Source organism: Polistes canadensis, unplaced genomic scaffold, assembly GCF_001313835.1.
Source record: "Polistes canadensis isolate GaletaPanama2010 unplaced genomic scaffold, ASM131383v1 scaffold_85, whole genome shotgun sequence".
NCBI classification, from domain to species: Eukaryota; Metazoa; Arthropoda; class Insecta; order Hymenoptera; family Vespidae; genus Polistes; species Polistes canadensis.
In genome coordinates this window covers 49,185-61,685 of record NW_014569632.1, presented here as the reverse complement: position 1 = coordinate 61,685, position 12,501 = coordinate 49,185, and positions in this window count along the sequence as shown.

Sequence of the window (12,501 nt, the reverse complement as noted above, 5' to 3'; positions counted from 1 at the left end):
CAGTGTAACGAAAGTAAGAAAGGAATAGGAGGAAGGAAAAGAAGAAGGAAGATCATAGCGGGAGAGGGAGGGAGGGAGGGGTAAAAAAAACTGTTAACGATGACGTTATAAATTATTAATGCGCTTATTATCCGCATAGTGAGTGCCGGTAAAAGAAAAGCTTTATGTGTCCGAGTGTGGAAAGGCCGCTGTCATTCCTGTTTCGATCTTTTCTCTCTCTTTCTCTCTTTCTTTCTTTTTGTTCTTTTTTTATACACTCATTTCTCCTTTTCCTCTTGAGATAGTAACGACGTCGATGACGCGCAATATACGTACACTTACGTATATATATGTATGTTTGTATTTATGTGTATGTGTTGTATATGGGTTTATATATATGGGTATACCAATATAGAGGAAGATATAGAAGAGGAAAAGAAAGATATAGCATGAGTCCTCCTCTCGAGACATAACTTTGTGCCCGGTTGTGATCCTGCTAGCAGGATACGTCCGGGCCCGGTGTCATTAACGCTTTTTGCTTCACCGCCGTGCGTGTGTCATTGACGCTGCTTTTATTAGCCGGGCGCATAACTTCCTTTAGCGTCGCTCGTTTACGAGCGAGTAATTGCACGATGATTTCGGTCCACACATAAGCACACAGAAAGACACACGTATATATATTGACCGTGGCAAACTGTCCGTTCTTCTTGTCTGAGAACGTGCGGGAGAGCAGCAAAATCATTGACGTATACTGACCGTAGTTTCATAAGAAATCTTACGTATTATACTTTTCTTTCTGATATATTGTGTATTATATATATATTTATAGGTTATAATTTGATTCGCGTACTTTTATTTTATCTTTCTACTCCTTTTTTTTTATTCATTGATAATTTTACTTTCATGATATGGCAGAACAACTTGTAGATTTAAAAAGAAAAACTGATGTGTTTACTTATGTTCGTACTTAAGAAGTTATATTTTGGCATATCAAGAACAATATAACCTTAAAAATCTCAATTAACCTCAACAACAATTTTTATTACTAATATTCATGAATAATCAATGGTTTTGAAAATATTTTAGAAGATATTCACAGTTTTTTAATATCAATCATTACTGTATTTAATAATTAAATAACCTCAAAACACCAAAATAATTTTTATTTGTATATTAAACACGTATTGTGTGCATACAGAAATTTCAGAATATATAATAGATTATCAGTCCACACTAAATGTAAACTAGATATATCGACTAACTTCATGCTGCTAATTTCCTGTCATTGTGTTGCGCGCGCATCGTATTTATCATCTAACTTCATTTAATTAATTTTGTGTCGCTGTGCGCGCGCATCGTAAAAATGCACTCTCATCATTTGTTTCCAAACGCGCCAAAAGAAATATAACCTCAAAAAAAAGTGTATTTCTAGCTTATTTCTGGATCTCCGAGAATGCAATTTATAATATCACGTTGAACGTTTGCAGCAGCACGTTATTATTTCGGTGCCACTCGTGTGTGTGTGTGTGTATGGGAACTACGATGAGAAGGAAGACGCAACCTGGCTCAACCATAACACACCGTCCTCATTATTCGGTGCTAATGACGCTACGCGGTTGCTGAATTTATGGTGTTTAGAGTTAAGGGTCTCGTGATTTTACTCCGAGCTGAATTTTTCCATCCTACGTCGAATTTCAATTCTAAATTCGCAATTTTCTACGAGATCTTATGGGACAACGAGTAGGCTGGTACTTGTTGTTTTTTTTTTCGATTAACTTCATTTCTTTTTCCACACTCTTCCCATCTATAACTCAACCAAAGTTTTTCTGTATAGTTTGCGTTGTACCTTCGCAAAAAGCTCATAAGAAATGATACAAATTTGTTTGAACAGAAGCTAAATGCAATTTCTCGTCACGTATATTAAGTCATGGTTGTTTTTGTTGTTGCTGTTGCTGCTGCTGCGTTTACGTCAAACCATACGATTAATCTTTACGATCGTTCTGTCACCAAAACGCAGAAAACGTATCATCATCATTTCCATTACAACGTCCATCAAAAGCTCGTTTCGAAATATCCTCCTTCATCCCCCAACCCCAAACCCAAACCCTAAACCCAAACCCTAAACCCCAACCCCAACCCCGTTTGAACTCGCTTAAGTATCCGAGGAGCAACAACAACAACAACAACTAGCGAGAAGTATTCTGTTCGGTAAAGCATGCCATTTATCATCCGATCCCTTTCATTCATAAGTTCATTCGGACGGGACGGGACTCTCTCTCTCACTCTCTCTCATTCTTTTGAGTTAAATGATAAAGAGAGAAAGAAAATGAGATGTCTTATTCGAAATACTCGATTTGTTCCTGCTGGCCACCTCCAGCAGTCCTTATTACCATAAGTTGATACGACGATGAAGCGATTGGTCCACCTTGAGATGGTCAGAAAAAAGTAAAAAAGAAAAAAAAGAAAAATAGAATGAAAGAAAGAATGAAATAAAAGAAAAAATATTTGCAACTCTCGGTGGAAGATCAAGGAGAGTTATTCGTTTATAAGAAATGAAGTTGGAAGAGGACGAATTCCATGGAAACCGGGTAAAATAAAATGATACAAAACGAGATTGAGAGTATCGGAATTACAACGTAGAACTATTATACGCCTACGAGTAGTCTGGATTCCATGAAAAGATGGTCATTGATTGATTCTTAGATTTCCAGACGAAGTTGAACGACGCCGAGCATTTCGTTCTTTGCGGTAGTCTCCGTTCACGATTCTAAAGACAAGACCACTCTACTGGACCCTCGACGAGATCAGAGAAGTAACTCGAGGGAAAGAAGATATCGTTTTATCTCGTTGAGAGTATTACGAACTGTAGTAATGGGTTTAAATCGCATTTGAAAAAGTTACATTTGTTGTTTTTTTATGTTCGAAAATATTAATAAATCTATTTTCCAATAATTTATTGTGTCTATATAAATTCAATGAAATTTGCCAATTTTTCGAAAAAATCATATCACTTTCTGAATTTCTTTTTCTTTTCTTTTTATAATCTCATCCCGTAAGAAAAAATACTTTTAAGAAATATACAAATGTTCGTATCATTTGTTATTAATTACAAATTGTTCTTACTCGAATTTCGGTTTTATGAATCGTATCATTGATCAAATCTTATCGACAATTTGTTGTTGAAAAGTTTATAGATTTTCTTATGGATTCTCGTTGATCCGATACGCGGAAATATAACGGAGGAGATGGGAAAGGGCTTTGGGGGAGGGAAACAAGAAAGAAAAAAAGAAAGAAAGGAAAGAAAACGTTAGCCGTTTCGAATTGCGGTATCCCATCTTTAAATTGGCGTGGAACGTCGGGTAAGCTTTTCTATATCTATTATGGCTTATTATAGAAATCCTTTCGATAATTGAGCGCTTCTATCTTGTAAGAAATACGAAATAAAAAAGGGTTAAGAAAAGAGAGTAGTCGAGAAAAAAAAATAAAATAAAAGGAAGAGAGAGAGAGATAGAAAGGTAATCGAAGATGGGAGACGAGTTAACGCGTACGGTATAAAGAAGAAAATGGAAGGTTGCTCCTGGAAGTAAAAATAATAAGGATAGTCAGCCAAGACAAGGCATAATGGTTGATCAATAAGCGTCATCATCTTTCAGATGATGATCTTGAATGTGCCACTTTCGATGATGATCCACTGTTAGAGACTCGGTCTTGGGATCTGCAATTAATACACAAGGAGATAATTCAATTCGAAAAGAAAGATCTCGAAGTTGTCTGCTTTGAGTATAAAGGATAGAAGAGTGGATACTAGCAAGATCATCGACTTCATGATTGGCGACGAGACGAGAACGACTGAGAAGTCTTGGATAATGAAGCGAATCAAGATCCTAGACTAAGGATATAAATGAATGGATGGGACGATTGGATTGATAGGTAAATAGAAGATAGATAGGAAAGGAAAACAAGGCGCGGCTTCGTTAATAAATATATATGTATACTTGGTTAAGAGTTTCATTTGCAATCAAACTTTCTTTTCAATTTTCATCGATTCAAATCCTATTGTAATAATTTATTATATATATATTATTTTATTATAAAAATAAAGAATATCAATTTCAGTTTTGTCTCATTTTTGAACACTAACTAATATATATATCTTTATACTATGTTGAACGTTTCATTTGCAGTCGAACTTGATTTTAAATTTGTACTGATTCAAATCCTATTGTAATATCTTATTAAACGAATTATATATATACATTTTTAATTGTATAATACACCATAGGAAAAAGTAAAAAAGGAACATCATTTTAAAGTCTCGTCGAAATTTTGAATAATAACCAATGTTGCACAGCAGACCTCGTGCAGGAATTAACATTCCGTTTGCTCGAAGGTTCGCATTTCTTCGAGTCGAGTTTGTTTAATGATCGTCATGACACGATACTAATATGTCGTTGAGTCCGGTACGACCGCCGGTATCTTTGAGGTCTTCGGTATAATAAATTAATCTATTAGCGCAGTGGTTTTCTCCTGCATCTTCTCGCTACTTCGTAGATGGTACGAGTAATAAAAGAAAAGGTATGGAAGTTACCCAAGGTAGAACCTCCGGGTAGAACTCAAACAGTTTAGCGATAATCTCCAATTAGGACAAAATTGATTAGCCCGAATTAATGTTCGAAACTTATTTGGTCTGAAATCGGTAATGTTGCATCGAATGAAAAATGTTTCTATAAGAAATAATAGGTTGTCTCTTTCATTTTCTAACTGTATGCATTAATCTTACCGAATTATATACCGAGTCCAATCTTTTCGAGATATTCTATCTTTCGTTCAATTTTTCTGCACACGTTCGTTATATCAATTATTATTTTCTTTTTTATAATTATCAATCTCGATTAAAATCGTTCAAATTGTATCACGATTAAACGCCTCAATCTTTCGATTTGATTATTTAATTAATCGTTCGTATTTCTTATATTGCTATAATGGAAAATTAAAAGCTAATAAAAATATTTCAACGTTACCACGAAACTTTAATTTCTGTCTAACGTAGAAAATTATACTCTTCGAAATTGGGTCTAATCAAACAATAAGTATTGTTACTACTGTTACGAGTAACCACTTTCTAGCCCCGAAGGCAATCAGAAATCGAGATTACGAAAGTTACACTTACACTTATATACACGATGTAGTAGGTTACAAAAGCGATCGTTAAATTTTAAAGGTAAAATTATTCTTACTTGAAAAAAATAATTTAACAAAGACAAGGTAATACCGTTGGCTCAGATGTTCGAGAGTAATTACGATCGATATAAATCTATAGGGTGGGTACGTTAGTAAACTTACTTTCGAATTGATGAAGAACAAACGATTAAGAGTACCGTTTTGAATATCTTAATTACTTAACGAGTTATCCATTCTAATTTCATTTCTACAGAATGAGAAGAGAAAGCTCACTTGGCTTCCTTTCATCTTCTTTAAAGATATAAGCCTGATTTTTCCGATTTTATTTTCTCACAGATGAGAATACGTCGTCGTCGGGCAATCTTAATTGCACGAATTAGTCAGAAGCCTGACTAATGACCGGGCCGGCTTAAGCTCGACGAAGTTTACGGCTAAGAAGAGGAGAGGGTGGAAAGCTAGCTAGCTAATTTGTCGTCTGGATGAAACTGAGAGACGGGTTCTTGGAAATTCGATAGGACGGAAAACTCCATTCTGTGATTCACATTGAACTATTTTCACAAAAAATAAAAAATAGAAAAAGAATAAACCATTAAATACAAAGACAATTAAATAAAATCTATATATTTTTAATAAATATTCAATATACTAATTTGAAATGTTTATATCGATTGCATAAATTTAATATCAAGGAAAACAACAATATTTTGATATATGTATAGAAAATTAGAAAAAAACTGATGTACGCACGTAAGAAGTTATACTTCTTTAGCGTATGAAAACGAACATAACCTAAATAATCTCAAAAATAACTTCAATTTGCCCGCGCATCCTAAATATCGACAACTTCATAGTTGTCGATTTTTAGGTTGCATCCTAACCTCACTTTCCAAAACGCGCCAAAAGAAGTATAACCCCTCAAAAATAAAACAATCTAATTAATCTGAACGTTATTTAAACACAATCTGTAGAATAATTAATTTCCTAACTTTTAACGGTAATGTAATATAAATACATATACCCATACCATATACTATACGTGGTTCGAATGTGTTTCGAGTATGGTATTAAAAAAAAAAGAAAGAAAAGAGAGAAAAAAAAAAGGAAATCATGTAAAAAGAGAGAAAGAGATAGGCGTATTACACGGGGGCCCCCGGTATTCGAGAATTTCAAGTCCAGAGTCAGGTGAGTTACGGCGCCTGGAGCGCCGCTGATCACTTTGACCTACGACCCCATCAATCATCGCCAAATCATACACCACTTATCTCAGTGAAGCACGAAAGCGCGGCGCACGTTCTTGTAATACACCATGCTCGTGCGCGGGGGAGATGGGCGCATCCCATATCCACCTTTTTCAACCCCCCCACCTTCCTTAACTTTCCTCTTTCTCTTATTTTATTTCTTTTTTCTTTTGCTTGCAATTTCTCTCACCCGCGCAAACCTGAAACACGTTTTCCTGCAGCATTAACGTAAGAATAAAGAATCATGGAACCAGATTCGAACATAGTAATTGCCATGAACGGGTTCAACAGTCTTGCCCGATGGGAATGGGCCAACTGTGATTCAGGAATTTCTTTTGAATGAACTTGACTCTTTAACAACACCTGTATACTCTTTAAAGGACTACTTCTTTAATACGATGCAGAAATAAATGATTTTTACTATATTACTTTATGTTTTGTTTAACAAATCATGTGAATTATTTACTTGAAAACTTGAATTTGGTACGTGGATTTAAAAGGTTCTACCCTTTTTAATTTAGAAACAAGATATTTGGGTAATTAATCATTTTTGTTATGGTATAAAGATATACGTTTATAATTATTTGATGAATGACTATTAAAAAAGTAATAAGTATATTCCACATGAGTTATGTGTAATTCTATTATTTGTTAGATTATTTTAATAAATATTACTTTTTATTCTTTTGTAATATTTTACAATTGAAGATTTCTGATAAATGTGAAAGTAATCGTTTTTATGTCTGCATTGTCAAAATTATTAAAATTGATTGTTAGAAAAATTTTGTTTTTAATTATTTTTAAAAATGATATTAAAATTAAGTTGTTTATAATGGGAATGTCATTAAATATAAAAGATTACTTGAACATAAGCACATGCATCTTGATGCAGGATGTGAAATACAATCTTCAAATCGACTGTAACACGTGAACATAAAGTATTCCGGATACTACAGCGATAAACGAGAAATCTAATGATTATTATTATCGTGTTGAAAGTTAAAGCGTAACGATATTAGGAAGTTTAAACCGGAAGGAATCGATGATGCACCGTTTTATTTAAATATAGCGAAACGTTTAATTATATAGCGTGTCATAACTGCACGTATTTTTTAATGCATAAATGTAGAAAACGAAGAAACATCGTTCGGATAAAAAGATACCGAAAAAATCAACAAATTTATTTTATAAAAATAAAGAAATTATTAATTTCTATATTCAATTAATATTACATTACACGTTATTTATAAATGCACCGGGGGGGGGGTGGATACAAAAATATTAAAAAAAAAGAAGGCTAGTTAATTTTTTGTTTTTGTTTTCTTAACGAATTAAAAAATACTAATTATTATCAAGGTGAATAAGAGCGATGATCGATAACTTTAAGAGAGTCACGGAATTATAAATGTTATAAATTAAAGAACCGAGAGAGTCCGAGCGTAGGAGAGAGAGAAAAAAAAATCTCATATGTTCGTGAGTACTTCATGTTGCTCTAATGAAACTTCAATGATTATGCTTCATCGTCTCGATGATTGATAGCCTCAAGGTTCGATGAACCATCTACTCGTGTACACACGCATAAAACTTTAATTCATCTTCTATATTTTAATACCAACACCCAACCTGAAGAATTTACTTTTCTTTTGTAAAAGAATTTAATACGATTGATGAAATTATTTCTAATTCTTATCGTTTAAAGACAAACATCTTCTGTTCAAAATCTGAAAATAAGAGTACACTTAAATAATGTATAGTTTCTAAATTATTTTTATGAAGGTATGTATTATAATAATAACCAATAATTGTTCGAAAAAACTATTATTAGGATGAACCTAAAGAATGAATATTTCAATTACAAATAAAGTTATTTTATTGACTTTGAAATATTGCATTATTTGAAACAATACAATTAACTCATGAACTTTTGGTTCAGCCTAATAAAATGTTTTATCGAAATCTATGTAATAAAGGATATAAAAAACTATAATAATAATTATATTATATATTACACACGAATCAGAAGTAACCCACCAGATTTCATGAGTCATAATACTGTCAACATTGTTTCATACGTATGAGTACGAGTAATTTACGATTAAAATTTCGGTAAAAGGGAAAGAAAATGGGAAGAAGATAAAAAAAAATAAATGGAAAAATCAAAAGTAATAATGAATATAGGAAATGGGAATCCTTAACATTTGGATTTAAATTCATAAGTTTATTTCTTATCGGAACACCTGTCGATCAACGTGGTAGATCGATAAAACTTTCATGGAAATCAAGTTTGAAGGCCTGACAGATCGCGTGTGTGTGTGTGTGTCATGTCTAAAGTAAACTCTCTCTCTCTCTCTCTCTTTCTGTTTTTGATGCTAGCATTCATATTTCTTTCTCTTTCTTTCACTTTTACTCATTCCCTTTCTGCATATGTACATACATTCACCTACGCGCCCTTTTAGTCAGACCCTCATCTTCTCCTTCTTCTCCTTCTTCTTCATCTTCTTTCTCTTTCTACCCTTTTCTAATTCTTTTTTTCCCTTTCTCTTTGTCCCTTTTCTTTTTTTTTTTTCTTTTCAAGCAGTTCCTTCGTGTGAGCCTTCGCGTACGACAGGTTCGGCCGAGCCCTTTTTCTCGAGACTCTTCTCTTGCTTCTTCTTATTTTTTTTCTTCTACTTCTTTATTTCTCTTTCTCACTCATTCTTGCACTTGGCTGCAACTTGATTTACATGTGAATGCCAGGCGCTAACAGATGCTTCTCCAGCTATCAACTACCAAACCATCCAAGAAGCCGTCACCAAGGGCGCCTACGTTCAACTTCAATTGCATTAAACATTTTTGTTTCAATATTCAATATTTAATAACAAATTCATAAAGTTTAAAATGTTAATCGTGACAGTAGGGGAGGAGGGGGGGGGAATAATTAAGCGTTAAAAAGGTAGGAAAAACGAAATAAACATCAAACGATAAATTGAAATATCTATCCTGAAGTTTATGTGCATTTAAAAAGTAAGAATCCTTCGAATAAAAATAAAAGAATACAAAATGTTCTCTCGCTCACTCTCACTCGTATAATTTTTTTTTATTTTCCCTTTTGAGATATCCTTGACGAAGGTTTTAAGGATCCGAAGATCTCGATTCCTCGGTTTCTACTTGGAAGATTCTCAACTTGGCAGTGCTAATGAGTTGCTGCGAGAAAGCGAGATCTTCAATCCGGGGGGAGAGAAGAAGATGTGTAAAAGGAGAAAACTAACTTACGGTGTGAGTAGAAAGAGAAAGAAGAAAAATAAGAATAAGAAGAAGTAGAACTGAAGGAAGAGAGAACTCGAACCGATTTGTTAAGATATCTGGGTGCCTCGCGGCTGTCTGTGAGGAATGTTGAAAGTACGTACCACAGTTGAGGAGACTTATTATGTACACACTTGCCGAGGGTCAATTAAAACTTATCGTCCCTCGTTTTCTACCCGATCTTTTATCCATACGAACCTTACGCGAGATCGACGATTTCTAATTATCGAATAAAACATTAAAACCCACGATAAAACCGGCCCCAAGGGATTATGCATTTGGAAACATGCCAAATATTATATATTTAGCTGTGGGACACTTACCATGTTGATATTAATACCTCGATAATCACTTTAAAAATGACATTTTCTTATAACTAGTGATATATATATCCCAGGTTGATATTTTTTTTTTAAAAGGGGAAGCTTATTACCGATACCCCAAATGGTGTAAATCAGTGACTTCTTCCTTTTCCTCATCTAAAAGAAATTGAAAAATACAAATGGAAAAAAAGAAAACGAAAATGAGGGTGGGGTCTGAGGGGGAAAAAAGGTTAACATTCGTGGCTTTTTTAGTGGGCAAAATGTAAACCATATCCGGCAGGACTCTATCTCCAAATTTCGGCCAGTACGCCGATATATAAATTACGTTTGATTTATTGCAACGCCCGTAGACGTTTTATTTCCCGATTATGTCGTTCGTTATAAAGTAAACCGGACGGCCAGATTTCGCGGCAAGATAAAACTTCTACTTCGGGTGTATAAGCCGACGTCGTGCGATGCCTGCCTCATCATCATCTCTCTCTCTCTCTCTTTCTCTCTCACTTTTCTTATCGATAACTCGTTCATTTATCAAGAATCCTCCTCCCTTGTCGCTGGGAAACGTCGAATGGTGGCTCGGGCAAAAGAGTGGAAATAAAAAAAAGAGAGGACAAAAAAAGAAACAAATAGAAATTTATGCATTGAAGAGGGAGGATGATGATACCACTCGAAACGTTTCTTTTAATACCGTGTTACCGTGAGAGAAATATTTTTGTTTTGTGTTTTTCTTTTTTTCACTTAGGTAAATATGAATCAACTCGCCGTTATTTCTTTAATGCCATTTCGGCGTCGCGATGTTGCTAGTGCATTATGGGGTCACCTAAAAAAGAAAGAGTGAGAGAAAAGGTAAAGTGAAAAAGTGGAGAACAAGGTGTAAAGAGGATAGGGAGGATCCACGATGCAATTTCCGCATTGCATTCTCATGAAATTCATACTCATCGTTAAAACGAATCATCTAACTCGACTTTAAACTCTGTTATTTTCCATCTTCGCAAATTTGAACTTTGTAAACTTAAATATACGATATGCGAAATCACTTTCGACAATACGCGTAAAAATCCCGATCACGAATTACGAATGAAAGATTGGAAATGGTGAACAAATTTTTTTAGGCAACGATTTTTTTCGCATAACGTATCAACGAAAAAAAAACGTGAAGATTAAGATGTTTTATCTTTCAACGAGAGATCGAAACGCTGAAAAAAGGAAAGAGAGAGAGAGCTTTGATCATCCAATCTCGAACGATGTTGTAGGAAACCGTATATCTTATATTTTGATTGATTTTGACAGCGAACAAGGTGAGTATTTTCATTTCTAACGTTCGATGATAGATACCGAAGCAACGAATTCAAACTTTTTACCAACGTTCTTTTATTATTATCACGAAACTCGAAATATCTTCTCTATTTCTCGGTTTAACTCTCTCGGGGCCCCCGTTCTCTTTCTTTCTCTCTCTCTTTCTCTCTCTTTCCATTTCTGGTTCCGACAGCCACTTCAGGGTGTCAGGAATGCTTGACTCGAGGCATGGCATCCCGCGGAGTTGGCAGGGTTTGCAGATTAAAGGTGCGTACACAGCGATCATTATTTTTGAACGGTACGACGATTTCCATTAGAAATGTTCGTTGATTTTAATTTGATTAATTATTATCACTCGACAAGTCTTTTTAGATTTGATTTTTTCCATTTTTTCGTTTAGAAAAAATTTGTACAACTATCCATTATATATATATTAGTAACATACTTTTTCTATTCTATTAAAATTATTTAAATCATTCGTAGTTAATCAATATTTTAATTAATATGCCATAAAAAAAATATATTTCCATGTATAGGAAAGAAAAGAAAACAAAAAAGAGGAAGAAGAGAAATCAGTGAACGTGCAGTTGAATATTTTCGCAGAGATGATTGTCTTGTAATGCAGTTTTGCAGTTGAAAAGATAAAAATAAAAGAAAAAGAAAAACATTATATAGAAAGGAAGCTTGCTAACGTCGTTGAGATTAACTTAGGACGTTTGAACATGACTTAAGTAGTCGATGTCGACGGGAGGTCCAACGCGAGGTGGCAATCGTTTGCACTGCGAGCAAATTGGAGCTCTCGAAGACAGTCGGGTGCCATTCAGATAGGCATCGACACGAATCGCACTTCCAACTGCGAGGATGACGACGATCGTTTTGGTTACGGGGTATACTAAACGCCGTAGTTATTTTCCAAACAATAAAGGATCGATATTCGAGCAAGATGAATGTAGATATAATATCATATGTATATGTTACAATCAATATATTATGTTTTCCGAACTTTATTTCTGTTGCCCAAGGCATTCTATAAAATGCCAAGAGGATTTTGGTCAATCTATAACATGTGTTTCAATTAATTGGGTTTTAAAACTAGTGTAAGTAGTAAGACAAATCATGGTAATTATTACATGTATACACAATGTCTTAAACAAATTTTGGTTAATCTATAAAATGTGTTTCAATTAATTGGGTTTTTAAACTAG